We start from the raw sequence: 14,375 nt of genomic DNA, 5'->3' as shown, positions 1-14,375 counted from the left end.
TTGCCTCCCCCCCTTAAGAAAATTAGGACAAACCTGCTCTCTGACCCGGGACAGAAAGACTTGGTTGTCCCTTTTGAGGTGGGGGCATGGCTCAATATAACAAAAGGGAGGGGAGGAGACGGATCACTTATGATCCAGTAGGGCTGAGATTACCACTCAAGAAGAGTGAGTGGAAGGTCCAGCCACAGTCGCAGCCCTGGAAATTGTGGACAACAAAATGGAGGCTGGGCTATTCCTAAAGGAAGAAAGGGACGGTCACTAAGGTGCAGGGGGTAGTGCTCAGTCGAGAGCTAACCCTGGGTATCCATTGTGTTGGATATAATGGCCTCAGACACCCTTGCGAGTGTCATGCTTCATCATAGGCAATGCTCCTCGTTGGGTAGGCGGTGCAATACCCAACGGGCACACATCAAAGAGGGGCTCTTTATTGGAGATCGTTTATCCAACTGCCTATGGGTGAAGTGTGGGTGAGGGGCCAGAACAGAGTAGATGGTGCGGGTGAGGATAAAATGAGGCACGAGGTACGGGAAAACAATTTTATTCTGGTGGTCCTCTGCCGCAATTAAAATCAAGATTAGTCTGTACTCGCTGGAACATAGGTTTCCAAAGGCGATACAGTACTAAGATGTGAAGGGTGTGGTCAACATGTTTCTCGCTTAAAGTTCATTGACTGCGATTCTTCAGGACCTAATATATCAAAACTACTATCTACAGAAACATGACCTACAAGAGTGTCAGTTAACAAAAAGCACACAAATTGTACTACCTGTTTAACACCTGCTCTTGCCTAAATTGGGAGACAAAAGAGACCGTTACCACAGGTAAGAGACAATATGCAATCCCTGTAGTGACCGTGAGCACACAGTGACATTGTGACATACTGGTGATAGGTGTGGCTAGTATGTGGCAAATCCAAAGATGGATGTATTGAAAGCAGAAAAAACATTTGATTGCAGCAGCATTCATGCCTAGCAGGGTATCAAATGAGTAGGAGCAATTTACTCACCTAATAGTTAGAGTAAATAGGTGTCAACAGTACCCAGCAGGTCTGACATCAGGAGAGAAGCCATTGTAAATAAGGCTGGGAAGGGGTATAAAGGTAAGAGGGTATTAGAGAGCCTCCAAGGTTGCACCACAAGCGGTGATATATGTGGCATTCATTGTGAATTGGAGGTAGCCAACAAGGCTGCTAGTCATGAAAACAACGTACACGGTCTCTGGGGGAACCTATACATAGCTCCAGTCTGAGGGCATCGATAAATCTGACAATCTCCTTGTATATTATTACTATGCCGGTGTGACTCATATCAACCAAAACACCCAGTGTGTTGTGACTGGATAGGAGTAAACATAGTACCAGATGCTATAAACAAACTGTTAGGTCTGAACAGCATGAAACGCAACGTAGGGTCTATCAAACACCGAGACCAACCAGCTGTATTGGACTGAAGATAGGTCGACATTGTGCCCATTATTATGTACATATTGTGCCCATGGCTATCTACATATTTTAGGTGAAGACAGAATCGGCACTAGATTAGATTGAAAATAGGTCGACATTGTGCCCATTACTATGTACATATTGTGCCCATTGTTATTGTTGTACATTGATTCTTCATGTAATATGGTTGTCTTTTGTCTTAGTCCTTTCTTTGTGTTTTCTTGTTCTCTGTCTACCACAATGCCTATGTATGTTCTGACTTCTACCTGGAGAATTCCACTAGTGTCAGTTGGTGGTCTGGTCAGCTGGCGAGGTTTGTACTCAGCTTTGTGTGGTACTTAATTGGTGTTGTGTATCTTGTTATTGTACAACATGGGGTAGGTGTTGTTTGGTTGTTTGAGTGTTGTGTTTCACCTCACTCTTCACTTTTCATCCTGTGTCTCTGAATATTCTTTTGTCTTTGTGGTTGTCGTTGCAGTCTCTTGTATTGTAATCTTTGTTTTGCTTTATTTCTTTTCTTTTCTATAAAGGAGGGAGATGTGTTGTACATTGATTCTTCATGTAATATGGTTGTCTTTTGTCTTAGTCCTTTCTTTGTGTTTTCTTGTTCTCTGTCTACCACAATGCCTATGTATGTTCTGACTTCTACCTGGAGAATTCCACTAGTGTCAGTTGGTGGTCTGGTCAGCTGGCGAGGTTTGTACTCAGCTGTGTCCCGCATTAAATCTATTTGTAACCAACCTGAAGTATCCTGTCATCTGTCCGCATCATCTTTACAACAGTTATACACATATTTTTAGCTGCAGACAGAATTGACACGTAAGTTATCGCTGACAGCAGGGCCTGCCCATACTAAACCAGAAACACATGGACTGCCCGTAACCAGGGGCGGACTGTGTAAGTCCTTAGGAATGGATGTTGGGTCCGCACTTCACTAGGCGTACGGATCCACTGAAATCACCGTGAACCCAGAGGTAGGGGGCGCCAGCCATAAGATTGAGTTACCCATCGTTGAGACTTACTTCGTACTGCCTGTGTCAGCATGGATCACGCCTACCCATCACTGCCGGGCCCGGATAGTGGAGAGCCGGTGCGGCGTCTGTGACTAAATAGTGGGATGGGCGTCGCTAGGCTCGCAACCCGGAAACGCCTATTGCCGGTAGGTCATGTGACTACTAAGGCAACTGGGGCGGCCATGGCAGAGTGTAGGAAGTATCCGCGACTACTGCTTGAAACGGGTATAGAAACATGAAGCTATCCCCCATATTGGATATCACGAGCAGCATCATCGTAAAAAAGACGTATTGCTGTGAAAGGTCATTAAAATTTGCACAAGCCTTTTATCTACATTAATGGCGTTACAGAATGACATTAGAGGGGGACCTCCAATTGGACTGGAGCTAAGTATAGGTTCCCCCAGAGACCGTGTACGTTGTTTTCATGACTAGCAGCCTTGTTGGCTACCTCCAATTCACAATGAATGCCACATATATCACCGCTTGTGGTGCAACCTTGGAGGCTCTCTAATACCCTCTTACCTTTATACCCCTTCCCAGCCTTATTTACAATGGCTTCTCTCCTGATGTCAAACCTGCTGGGTACTGTTGACACCTATTTACTCTAACTATTAGGTGAGTAAATTGCTCCTACTCATTTTGATACCCTGCTAGGTATGAATGCTGCTGCAATCAAATGTTTTTACTGCTTTTAATACATCCATCTTTGGATTTGCCACTTTGGTTTTTAGCCACATACTAGCTACACCTATCACTAGTATGTCACAATGTCACTGTGTGCTCACGGTCACTACAGGGATTGTATATTGTCTCTTACCTGTGGTAACGGTCTCTTTTGTCTCCCAATTTAGGCAAGAGCAGGTGTTAAACAGGTAGTACAATTTGTGTGCTTTTTGTTAACTGACACTCTTGTAGGTCATGTTTCTGTAGATAGTAGTTTTGATATATTAGGTCCTGAAGAATCGCAGTCAATGAACTTTAAGCGAGAAACATGTTGACCACACCCTTCACATCTTAGTACTGTATCGCCTTTGGAAACCTATGTTCCAGCGAGTACAGACTAATCTTGATTTTAATTGCGGCAGAGGACCACCAGAGTAAAATTGTTTTCCGGTACCTTGTGCCTCATTTTATCCTCACCCACACCATCTACTCTGTTCTGGCCCTTCACCCACACTTCACCCATAGGCAGTTGGATAAAAGATCTCCAATAAAGAGCCCCTCTTTGAGGTGTGCCCGTTGGGTATTGCACCGCCTACCCAACGAGGAGCATTGCCTATGATGAAGCATGACACTCGCAAGGGTGTGTGAGGCCATTATATCCAACACAATGGATACCCAGGGTTAGCTCTCGACTGAGTACTACCCCCTGCACCTTAGTGACCGTCCCTTTCTTCCTTTAGGAATAGCCCAGTCTTCATTTTGTTGTCTGCATGGCTCAATGCCACAGTAGGATGCCCTCACCCCTTTGTCCTGGCTAGATGTAAAATCGCTAGTGTCCAGTGGGCTTTTTACCACCCTGAGGGAAGATTAGAGATAAATTCCCCAGTAGGTGAAAACCTAAGATTTGCCCCCTATCAAGGGGCAGAATTACAGTATTGTCCCCTTTTAGGGGTGGGGGCATAGCCTTATGCCAAGATGAGTCACCTCCACCCCATTTCTCTGGTGTCTAGAGGGCTTTTTCCCTCCTGAGTTTGCCAGCAATCTGCCTCCCACAAGGGGGGTATTATATGTTGCCCCCTTTTAGGGTGAGGGTTAGGACCAGTGCCAGGGTAGGATGCCTTCATCCCTCTTTTCCCCAATTTAAAGCTCCTGGTGTTTAGTGGGCTTTCTACCGGAAGGGCAGAATATGGGTAAACTACCAATAGGGGCAAACCTCACATCTGCTCCCAGGGGTAGGGGTAGAAATACTCTACTGCCCCTTCTGGGGTGGGCTATGGACTTATACCAGGGATTACTACTCCATCCTTTTTTTTTCACCACCAGTTTGAAATCCCTGGCGTCTAGTTGGCTTTCTTCCGCTTGAGGGGGTGGGGAAGGCCAGATTGGGGAAAACGCCTAACTGCCTCCCAAGGGGTGCAGAAAGATGTATTGGCCCCTTGGTGGTGGGAGAATAGCCCAATGCCAGGGAGAGTCACACCTCGCGCCTTTTTGTATTTCAATTCCCTGGTGACTGGTGGGCATGTCTTCCTTCCCTCTGGTGGGGCAGATTGGGGGTAAACCACTCCATCTGCCACTAGGGGAGGGGCAGAGAGACTGAATCTACCCATGGGCTTTGAGCTAGGGCCCGTGGCCTGGGTGCTGCTTCCCCAATCCCCCCAAAATAATTCCTGGTATCTAGTGAAAGAACTAGGCAAGCACTGTGATCACCTGACACTTTACAAGTCATGAGAGGTATTGCTGGAAATCGGAGATTCTCCTTATTGGCACAATTTCTTGCGATTGTGGGGAATAGGGTAGTTTTCAGCCCACTCTGTGCTTGCAAGGGGGCCAAGAAGCCATTTACTGGGTGACGGTACTACAGCTGATGTCATCGTATCAGTTGTGCAAACACATTAGTTCCAGGGCTATCACACCGCCTACCGTAGTGGGAGAGTCTCCCTCTGTGTCCCAGGGGCTTGTAACAGGGAGGGGGTACAACAGCAGTACACAACAGCTACTATTCTGGTGCCAGACACCTTGTAGGGTAAACAACATTTACGACAATTCTTTTTCTCCGCGGGTAATCACAACGCGGTCGTTATCACGACCGCGTTGTGATTCCGCATACCATTACTCCGCAAGTCATAACAACGACTTGCGGAGGGGGGGGGGAGGTGTTGGATTTAAAATCCAACACCTTCCCTAGTGTCCGCACAGACTGGAGTTGGAATAGTAAATTATACTGTTCCAACTTCCAGCACCCCCCCTCCGCAAGTCGTTGTTACGACTTGCGGAGTAATGATATGCGGAATCACAACGCGATCGTGATTTAAAGATGGCTGCTGCAGAGGCATGCATAGCTGCCATCTTTGAATGCACTTTGTTATGCTTTAAGAAAACACATGGATGTTTGCTCATAACAAAATACATTCAAAGATGCCTGCTGCACAAATGTTCATGTGAGGCCATCTTAGAATGGTTAAAAACATTTTAGGATGGATGCCTGACAGTAGGCCAAAATTGTGCTTCAAGTGGATTTTAATGAAGAGGAGGGCCAAAGACGGATGGAGAGGCTGAGAAAATAGTTTATCATTTACCCTGCAATGCAAGTTCTGACATCAACAGTGGAAGGAAACATGTTGTTCAATCAAAACATTGTGAGAAAAGAAAGGAAAGTAATTGAATCAGGAGCAGCTTAGTGAAATAGATAAGAAAAAACAAGTTACCTACCTGTACACTGTGGTTCTCCAATATTAATATCTATTACAGATTCAAATGCTTGAATCTTCCCCGCCGTCATGGTGGGAGGCCCACGCTAACAGTAAAATAGCAGTATTAAAACTTCAACATTCAAATGGCCATACTAATTCACTAGCTTTTAGCAACCTATTACCATTGTTATAAAATATCCAAACTCTAGAAAATCAAAGCGTAGACCATAGAGTCTCCTTATCCTGCAGGGCCACTATACCTCAGATTTCGGGCACGAGTTCCACAAGGTAATAAAAGAGGTTAAGAAGATGAACCTGGAAAGGGGATAAGGGAGGGTCGTATGTGAATCTATAAAATATATCAATACTGAAGAACTACAGTTTATAGGTAAGTTACTTGTGTTTTATCCAGTATTGTATCTTGTATAGATTCACATGCTTGAATCAGAATAACAGGCAGTCAGTGGAGGTGGGTAAGGTGAACCATCCCACCATGCAACCCAGAAACCATAACACGAATGATAATCATAAAGAGCAGATAACATGAGCCCTGTAAAAATGTATACATATAATATAACATAAGATAGAAAAATATTTGAAAACATATTAATTACTTATAACAATAGTACACTCATTTAGTAGAAAAATCACTCAGGAGATCATATCCTTTGTGAATAGACGTCGCAGAGCAGCTTGACCAACTGCTACATCCGCCTTCTGCCAGGCATCCAGGCAGTAATGTTTTGTGAAGTTATGGATGTTCGCCCATGTTGCCGCCCTGCAGATATCAGGCAAAGACACTCCGGCAAATAGGGCAGAGGAGGCTGCCATCTTGCGTGTTGAGTGCACTGCGACCTAGGAAACCAGAGGGCGACCCACCCTCTCATGACATAAGAGAATAGCCGATGAGACCCAGCGAGCGATAGACTCCCACGTCAAAGCCTGACCTTTCCTAGGGCCAGAGAAGGCAATGAGTCACTGAGTCGATTTTCGGAAAGGCTGAATCCTTTGCAAGTAGAATTTCAAACCTCGTTTAATGTCCAGAGAATGGAGTGCTCTCTCAGCTGGCAAAGATGGAACAGAAAAGGAGGGCAAAACCCTGGCTCATTTAGATGAAATGCAGAAGGTAACTTGGAAATATAAGATGGATTGGTAATAAGAATCACTTTATCTGGAAAGAACTGCAGGAAGGGCTCCATTGTTGTGAAGGCTTGAATTTCACGAATGCGTCTAGCTGACGTGATGGCCAACAGGAAGGCTACCTTCCAAGAGAGGTACTTTAGGTCGCACTTGTGAAGTTGCTCAGACAGTCATTTAATAAGCTGTGACAGGACAGTATTTAATGACTATAGCACTGGAGGAGGTCTTACTGGAGGGTAGACCCTGAAAAGTCCTCTCATGAACTCTTTTATCAGTCTTTTAGACCAGAAAGACAAACAACCAGAACGTTGTCTATATCTGGAGAGTGCACTTTGAGGACGCATGCGCCAGACCAGCTATGGCGAGAGACAGGAGATAGGACAAAACGTTCTCAGGCGGCAATGAGAGAGGATCGCAAGAGTGCGCGGTACACTATATACAGAATATTTTTCAATTGGCCGAGTAGCATTTGATCCTCAAAAGAGCTTGGGCTTTCTGTAGTACTGTCTGACATTCCTCAGAAATTGCTAACTGTCCGAATTCTGTGTGATTAGAAGCCAAGCCGACAAGTGCAGTGGGCAAAAGCACTTGGTGAAGGCTCATGGAGCCGAATTTAACCCTTAGGGCAGTACTCTTAATTGATAATGGCACCATGCCACCACGAATTTGAGAAAACAACAATGTTTTGGGTGAATGGGAACATGAAAATATGCGTCCAGAAGATCCAGAGAGGACATATAGTCCCCTGCATCCATGAGAAGCTAAATTTCTTGGAGCAACAACATTCTTAAGGGATGAGATTTCATTAACTTGTTCAATGTCCTGAGATCTATTATCTGCCTCCATTCTCCAGTCTTTTTCTTTATCAAGAAGAGGTGAGAATAGAACCCCAGATTGCGCTGATCGGGTGGACCCTCTTTGATTGCCTGCTTGGCGAGGAGCAATTGCATTTCCCTCTATGGGATTTCTGAGATAATGATGGGCAGTTCTTTGCGGAGGCAAATTTGGGGCTGTTGAACAAATTCCAGGGTGTGACCGTGGTAAAATACGTCTAACACCTATTTGTTGGAAGATATAAGCTTCCATTGACTGAAGAATTTGGAGCAAGCAGGGCCGAATTGAAGTGGGACTACCGTAACAGGGGCCTGCAAATCCTCTTTGTCTCTTATAAGAGTCGTAAGCCCTTCCTCCTGATGATGGGCGTCAACGTGCTGCTGTCCTAGAGTAGGCTGGTGTTGAGGTTTGCAAAAGGGCTGTGAAGAGTGATCATGAAAGCCCTGTTGTAGAAAGACATTGACATCTGCCTCTGCCCCGGATGGAAGCAAACTTTTTCTGCTGCAGATTAGTCAAAAGCTTAGTCGTCTCAGTATCCAATTTGATCGACTACAACGCTTCATCCATATGTCTACCAAAGGGAAATTTGCCGTCAAACGGCATGTCTAAAACCTTGGCCTGAACCTCCAGATGGAACGTCGTAGCTTTTAGTCACCCTTGTCGTCTCAATACCGCTGCTCCCGCCTTCTGTCTGAAGGCCATTGAAGAAATGTCGAGGGCCATATCAATCATTTCGTAAGAGGCTTACTCTCCTTCCGACAGCACCTCCTTTGCTTTTTCCTTGTTATCCACCGGAAGGAACTCCAGCAAGGCTGAGATGTCGGACTACATCTGGCGGTCACACCTTCCAAGGATAGCCATGGCATTGGAGGCTCTGATGGCAGTGGCAACCAAAGCGGAGAACGTTTTTGCTAATGTTGTCCAATAGGCGCCCTTCCTTGTCAGACGGTGCCGCACATGGAGATGAAGAGTTCCTTGACCTCCTTTGAGCCCCCTTTATAATGACTAAATCAGGTTAGGGGTGTCCAATCAGGCCCGCTGGAGAGTCCTCGGGCGCCCTGTACTTTTTGTCCAATTTTGGCACTACTGCAGGAATTGAAGCTGGCGTCTTCACCAATTTCAGCCCTTCTTGCCATAAGAAATCTACACTGGGAATGGATCAAGTGGATTGATGCCTTGTAGGCTTAAAATCGTATAAAAAGTAACCCTGGGCGTATTCTCCGCTCTGCTCGCAGAGTTTGTGGATTTTTGGCAATTCCGTGTAGGACGCAGAGTGGCCAGAAAACTCCGCACTCCACAACGGAACGGAGTTTTTGCACCAAAATGCGTTTTCGTGCACGCGGGAGCGGCTCACCAGGTGCCTGCGATCACCGGCGAGATTTCCCTAGCCGTTTGCAATTGCAATGAGATTTTCTAGGCTACCGCATGGTCCAGCGAGAATTTGCGATTGCAAACATGTCATTAGAGCGCGTCAGCGGACTTCCGGCGGGGGTTTTGTGAAGATCGCGATCCTGAACACGCTGAATCTGCAATTTGTAGAAGGTTTTCTCCTGAGCAGCATCAACAACTTCTCGAAATGACGATTTGGATAAAAAAAAATCCTCGGATTGACATTTGGCTGTACTTTTTTGTGAAAGGGGTCAGTCCTTTTTCTTTTTTTACTTTTTTTTGAAGAGGAAGGAAGTGCCCCAGAGTCTCCAACTTCCTGTTCATGTCTAGCAGGCTCCTCCCAGTGCTTTATCCATCTCCTCTTCACTTCTCATATGGCTTTGGAGCTGGAAGGAGCAAACTTTGTGTCTGCTGCATCATATATTATTGAGTTTGAGGACTTTTGAACTTGAGATTTCATAAGTAAGTTGGAAAATTGGTGTTGTTTGTTTGATGGGGCCATGCACCTAGTTTTTGTTTGTACTTTTCATAGTTTTTTGTCTCCATTTATTGTGGTGGGTGGCCTGTAGTTTCAGTAGGGGCCTAGTTGTTTCTTTGTAAGTAATTTTTCTTTTTTTATAAAGGAAACATATTGCACAGTTCACTAAATTTTCTCCAACTTTTGAAACCAAACTGCAATATTTATTTAATTCACTAGCCCAGTAGTCTGCCAATAGTCCTTTCAGCCAGTAGGTCCAGAGTTACTCGTGGGTGCATGAAACAACTGTTTCTGTGGTGTCTGTTGAATTTAAACATCATTTTCTTGGTTTTTCACTTTTTTTCATGTGTGTTAAATAAATGCCTTTGTTGGATGTGTGTGGTTGTTGTAACTTGCAAACCTTTTTTAGCCCTGTGGATTTTCGTTTTTGGCATTGTTACATTACCGCTGTGTTGTTTAGCATGTCTGGCCAGTGTGTTAGTGTGTTTGTAAAAGTGGGCCAGCATTTGCCTTGGCTGTGCCTCCCCATGTGGCCAGAGGCCATTTTGTAAAGTCTGTGTCCAAAATAGGCCTGCTTGAGTTCATTGTTTTCCAGGCTTTCTGCTTATTGTTGTTGTGAGTGACCATATGGCTGGTGGCCAGTTTGTGGTGGTTGTGTGCTTTTGCCATAGGCCTGCATGTCTTTCGTTTGATACTCTTGGCTTATTGCTTCTTGTTGTGGTAGCCTGGCCATGTGGCCGGTGGCCATTTTGTGAAGGCAGCCTGGTGCTTTTGCCATAGGTCTGCTTTGTCTGTCTTCCCTTTCTTGTTGTTGTGGCCTGGCCATGTGGCTTGCGGCCATTCTGGAAAAGCAGCCAGTGTGCTTTTGCCATAGGCCTGCATTGCCTGTCTTCCCTTTCTTGTTGTTGTGGCCTGGCCATGTGGTTGTCGGCCATTTTGTGAAGGCAGCCCGTGTGATTTTGCCATAGGCCTGCATTGTCTGTCTTCCCGTTCTTGTTGTTGTACCCTGGCCATGTGGCTGTTGGCCGTTTCGTGAAGGCAGCCAGTGTGCTTTTTGCCAAAAGACTGCATTGTCTGTCTTCCCGTTCTTGTTGTTGTGGCCTGGCTCTGTGGCTGGCGGATATTTTGGAAACGCAGCCAGTATGCTTTTGCCACAGGCCTGCATTGTCTGTCTTCCCTTCTTGTTGTGGCCTGGCCATGTGGCTGGCGGCCATTTTGGAAAGGCAGCCAGTGTGCGTTTGCCATAGGCCTGCAATGTCTTTCTTCCCTTTCTTGTTGTTGTGGCCTGACCATGTGGCTGTCAGCCATTTTGTGAATGCAGCCAGTGTGCTTTTGCCACAGGCCTGCATTGTCTGTCTTCCCGTTCTTGCTGTTGTAGCGGCCCATGTGGCTGTTGGCCATTTTGTGAAGGCAGTCAGTGTGCTTTTATCATAGGCCTGCATTGTCTGTCTTCCATACCTTGTTGTTGTGGCCTGGCCATGTGGCTGTCGGATATTTTGGAAAGGCAGCCAGTATGCTTTTGCCACAGGCCTGCATTTTCTGTCTTCCCTTTCTTGTTGTTGTGGCCTGGCCATGTGGCTGGCGGCCATTTTGGAAAGACAGCCAGAGTGTGTTTGCCATAGGCCTGCAATGTCTTTCTTCCCTTTCTTGTTGTTGTGGCCTGACCATGTGGCTGTCAGCCATTTTGTGAATGCAGCCAGTGTGCTTTTGCCATAAGCCTGCATCGTCCATCTTCCCTTTCTTGTTGTTGTGGCCTGGTCATGTGGCTGGTGGCCATTTTGGAAAGGTAGCCAGTGTGCTTTTGCCATAGGCCTGCATTGTCTATCTTTCCTTTTTTGTTGTTGTGGCCTGGCCATGCGCCTGGTGGCCATTTTGTGAAGGGGCAGCCATTGAGCTTCTGCATTAGGCCTGCAAGCCTTCTTTGTGGTGGCCATGCCTTCTTGCTGGTTGTTGTTTTGCATGTAATTTTTTCTTTTTCCAGCAAAAAATGTAGCACAGTTCACTACATCTTCTAATAAATTTGCAATTTTATTGATTTGAATTGATTCAACAGTGCAAGAAAGCTGAAAGGGTCTGGCGCCGTCACTATGATTCCGCTGCCAAGTTGGCTTACAGGGAATCCATTAAATCGTATCATATTGACATTCTGTGTGAAAAGAAAGCTTACTTGGCCAGAAGAATCGAGGCTGCCACTAACATCAGTAAAGAACTATTTTTGATAGTTAAAGAATTCACCTCTCCTACGTTGAGCACGCCTACCTGTTGTCACTCTGAATCTTGGGTTACCCAATTAGCAGGTTTTTTTGCTAATAAAATTAAGTCCATTCAGAACTCCTTTTCGCCTCCCGGCGCTGAAATAACTTCCTGCACTCCTGTTTTCCCTCCTCTGTCCCCGATTGCCAAGGGTCCCTGCCTTTCAGAGTTATGTTATGGTATGTTATGTTATACTGTATTTCTAAAGCGCAGGGCTACTCAGAGTGTCCCGGCGCTGCTACAATGAATCCCCCACCGCCCGCCTAAGAAGAAAGCATCACAAGAAAGGACTCAGAACAAAAGTGTTTTCAATTTCTTCTTAAAGACTAGCGGGTCCGAGACCCTCCTAAGCGCAAGGGGAAGCTCATTCCAGGCAAGGCCAGCTTTGCGAGTGAAAGAGCAGCCCCCCAGCCTATGACGCAGAAACCGCGGATTCTGTATGAGGAGTTGGTCCGATGACCGCAAATGCCTAGATGGAATATAGAAGGCGAAGCGCTTTTGAAGATAGAGTGGGCCCTGTCCATACAAGGCCCGTTGGACAACGGCCAGCATTTTAAATTTCAGGCGAGCCTCTACTGGGAGCCAGTGAAGGTGCCGGAGATGAACCCGCACACTCTGCCTGGACGAAAAACCCAGCAAGAGCCTGGCCGCCGCGTCTTGGACTACCTGCAGTTTCCTTCTCTCTCTCTCTCTCTCAGCCTCGCTGGACCTTCTTAACAAACTAAAGTCAGGCTCCCCATTGGATCCCTGTCCGGCCAAATTTTTCGCCAAAACAGCACAAGCGATTAATTCTCTAATTAATCCCGTGCTTAATCTATCCCTTAGCACGTGAGTGGTTCCTCTAGCTTGGAAGCAGGCCCTTCTTCTGCCGCTTCTGAAAAAGCCAAATTTGGACCCGTTGGTATATGCCAACTACCCGCCCATTTCTCTCCTTCCCGCATTTGCCAAGGTCGTGGAGAAACATGTCCATAATTCCCTATCCAATTTTCTTGAGACCAATAACATCCTGCACTGCTCCCAGTCTGGCTTCCGCACTAACATGTGCACGGAGACAGTGCTGCTAGAAGTAACGGAGGCAATTAAGGAGGTCTTGGATTCGGGGGGTAAGGTGATGTTGGTGATGCTCGATCTCTCCGTGGCCTTCGAAACCGTCCCCCACAGCGGTCTCCTTTTAAGACTCAGGGAGATTGGTCTGCAGTGGCCGGTGTTCAGTTGGTTTGCATCCTTCCTAGCGGACCGCCGTCAAACGGTCTGGGCCCCCCCGTTCTCCGCCGTGGTGCCGCCTGTGGAGGCTGGAGTTCCGCAGGGCTCCATTTTGAGCCCTGCTCTCTTGGCGGCACTGGCGGAGTCTTATGGTGCCCGGATCGTTTCCTACGCTGACGACACCCAGCTCCTCTTTTCCTGTGAGAAGGGTTCTGACTTCAATGGGGAGAGTATTAGAGATTGCCTTGGGGCTGTTTTCCAATGGTTCCAGCTTAATAGCCTCAAGTGCAACTCGGATAAATCCAAGGTGCTCTTCTTCGGATGCCCTTCCGACCCTGGGTGGCAGTCTTGGTGGCCCGAGGCCATGTTTCCTCCCTCCGCCGCTTCCGATACGGCCAAGAACCTAGGAGTGAAAATAGATAATGGCCTTACCTTGAAGCCCCAAATAGGCTCTCACTTGGACTATGCCAACGTGCTTTATCTTGGACTTCCGGAGTACCTTCTATCACGTTTGCAAATAGTCCAAAACTCTGCCGCACGAGCCATCTTCGGACTCCATCGGAGAGCCAGTGCTAAAGATCTCTTGAAAACCTTGCACTGGCTTCCAATTCGAAAACGAATTGTTTTTAAGACGCTCACTCTGGCCTTTAAGGCCCTTCACGGCACGGGCGCCAAATATATCAGCAAACGGTTGGTTTTTTACCAGCCATCCAGATCGCTTAGGTCAGCCTCCCTGGCCTTGGCTTCTGTTCCGGCCATTTGACGAGCCCGCATAGGAGGCCGTTCTTTTAGACGCTTGGCACCTCAGTTGTGGAACGCCTTGCCGGCTCCTCTGAGAAAGACTGTCAACCTGTTAGCCTTTAGAAAAGATCTTAAGTCCTGGCTTTTTGTTCAGTAGTATCCGGCATCTTTCTCCTGTCCCTGTACCGCCGCGGGTTTTCAAAGCGCCGGGACACTCCTCGGAGTAGCTGAGCGCTATATAAAACTCATTTTAACATTAAAATTAACATTCACTATGTGGCCTAGTCTGCCAATGGGGTTTCTAACCATTAGTCCCAGAGCTACTCCTGGGTGCATGAAACAACTGTTTCTGTGGTGTCTGTTGTCTTTAAACATCATTTAAGGCATGGATGGCACTAGATTGAAAAATGTTTTGTTTTTTGGTATTTCACTTTTTTCATTTGTGTTAAATAAATGTCTTTGTTGGATGTGTATGGTTGTTGTAACTTGCCAACCGTTTTTAGCACTGTGGATTTTCATTTTTGGCA

Source organism: Lissotriton helveticus, chromosome 7, assembly GCF_964261635.1.
Source record: "Lissotriton helveticus chromosome 7, aLisHel1.1, whole genome shotgun sequence".
NCBI lineage: Eukaryota > Metazoa > Chordata > Amphibia > Caudata > Salamandridae > Lissotriton > Lissotriton helveticus.
This window is presented reverse-complemented; position numbering follows the sequence as displayed.